Raw genomic sequence first — 2500 nt, 5'->3', positions numbered from 1 at the left:
GCCGAGCGTGTGCCGATGGTGGTCGAGGCAAGCGCCCGCACCAGGGCCCAGCGTGTGCCGATGGTGGTCGAGGCAAGCGCCCTCACCAAGGCCGAGCGTGTGCCGATGGTGGTCGAGGCAACCGGCCGCACCAAGGGCCGGCGTGTGCCGATGGTGTTCGAGGCAACCGCCCGCACCAGGGCCCAGCGTGTGCCGATGGTGGTCGAGCCAGGAGCCCGCACCAAGGGCCGGCTTGTGCCGATGGTGTTCGGGGCAACCGCCCGCACCAGGGCCCTGCGTGTGCCGATGGTGCTGGGGGCAAGCGCCCGCACCAGGGCCCAGCGTGTGCCGATGGTGCTGGGGGCAACCGCCCGGACCAGGGCCCAACGTGTGCCGATGGTGGTCGAGGGAACCGCCCGCACCAGGGCCCAGCGTGTGCCGATGGTGCTGGGGGCAAGCACCCGCCCCAGGGCCCAGCGTGTGCCGATGGTTATCGGGGCAACCGGCCGCACCAGGGCCCAGGGTCTGCCGATGGTGCTCGAGGCAACCGCCCGCACCAAGGCTCAGCATGTGCCGATTGTGATCGAGGCAACAACCCACACCAGGGCCCAGCTTGTGCCGATGGCGGTCGAGGCAAGTGCCCGTACCGAAGGGCAGCCTATGCCGATGATGGTCGATGCATGTGCCATCACCATGCGTCATCATGTGCCATTGATGGTCGAGGCCTTGGCCGAAGTTCGATTTTGAGCCACGGTGCCCATGCTTGGCTCCAGCATGTGCTGGTGCCGCATTTTTTTCACTCGGGACAGCATCGCCGGAGCATCGTCGGAGCATCGCCGGAGTACCGCCGGAGAACCTGACCGGCGGCATTGGGGTTCCGGCGATTGGGAGGGGGGCCGGGGGGGTGTGCGCACATGATGTGCGATGGGTGCTGGTACTTGGCCTTGTGTTGGCCCCCTATCCCTCATCAAACCTCTGAGAATTCACACCCCCTTAAAGAGCATTTGAGATTTTACAGGTTTGCTACCAGTAGCCGTTAAAGTGTCTGAAATGGGGACACTTTTTTCAAACGGTCACAAAATCTTCTCTACTTCGAGTTTTTAGCTGAATTTTTTTGTGCATGCCAACAAAAATAGAAGGATCATGCCTACAAAATTTGGGGCCAAAAATCCTTATAAAAAAATTTTAAAAAATCCCGAACCGCAAAAAGTTTCGAAAATCATGAAAAATAGAAAACGAGTCATCTTCCAACGAAACTTCACGTGAAGGCTTAGGGGACCATTGTATGAATTTACAAGCCATAAAAATGGCATTGGCACGGCAGAAATTTGAAGATGTGCCTAAACCCACCAGGGCCCAGCGTGTGCCGATGGTGCTCGAGGCAAGCGCCCGCACCAGGGCCCAGCGTGTGCCGATGGTGCTCGAGGCAAGCGCCCGCACCAGGGCCCAGCGTGTGCCGATGGTGCTCGAGGCAACCTGTCGCACCAGGGCCCAGCGTGTGCCGATGGTGATCGAGGCAACCTGCCGTACCAGGGCCCAGCGTGTGCCGATGGTGGTCGAGGCAAGCGCCCGCACCAGCGCCCAGCGTGTGCCGATGGTGCTCGAGGCAACCGACCGCACCAGGGCCCAGCGTGTGCCGATGGTGCTCGAGGCAACTTGCCCCACCAGGGCCCAGCGTGTGCCGATGGCGCTCGAGGCAAGCTCCCGCACCAGGGCCCAGCGTGTGCCGATGGTGCTCGAGGCAACCTGCCGCACCAGGGCCCAGCGTGTGCCGATGGTGCTCGAGGCAACCTGCCGAACCAGGGCCCAGCGTGTGCGGATGGTGCTCGAGGCAAGCGCCCGAGGCAACCGACCGCACCAGGGCCCAGCGTGTGCCGATGGTGCTCGAGGCAAGCGCCCGCACCAGGGCCCAGCGTGTGCCGATGGTGGTCGAGGCTGCCGATGATGGTCGAGGCAACCTGCCGCACCAGGGCCCAGCGTGTGCCGATGGTGCTCGAGGCAACCGACCGCACCAGGGCCGAGCGTGTGCCGATGGTGCTCGAGGCAAGCGCCCGCACCAGGGCCCAGCGTGTGCCGATGGTGGTCGAGGCAACCTGCCGCACCAGGGCCCAGCCTGTGCCGATGGTGCTCGAGGCAACCGACCGCACCAGGGCCCAGCGTGTGCCGATGGTGGTCGAGGCAAGCGCCCGCACCAGGGCCCAGCGTGTGCCGATGGTGGTCGAGGCAACCTGCCGCACCAGGGCCCAGCGTGTGCCGATGGTGCTCGAGGCAACCGACCGCACCAGGGCCGAGCGTGTGCCGATGGTGCTCGAGGCAAGCTGCCGCACCAGGGCCCAGCGTGTGCCGATGGTGATCGAGGCAACCGCCCGCACCAGGGCCCAGCGTGTGCCGATGGTGATCGAGGCAACCGACCGCACCAGGGCCCAGCGTGTGCCGATGGTGCTCGAGGCAACCTGCCGCACCAGGGCCCAGCGTGTGCCGATGGTGGTCGAGGCAAGCGCCCCCACCAGGGCCCAGCGTG

The sequence above is a fragment of the Durio zibethinus genome, unplaced genomic scaffold (assembly GCF_047325235.1).
Source record: "Durio zibethinus cultivar Kanyao isolate XHJ-2024 unplaced genomic scaffold, ASM4732523v1 HiC_scaffold_402, whole genome shotgun sequence".
Taxonomy (NCBI): Eukaryota; Viridiplantae; Streptophyta; class Magnoliopsida; order Malvales; family Malvaceae; genus Durio; species Durio zibethinus.
Note: the sequence above shows the minus strand (reverse complement) of the source record.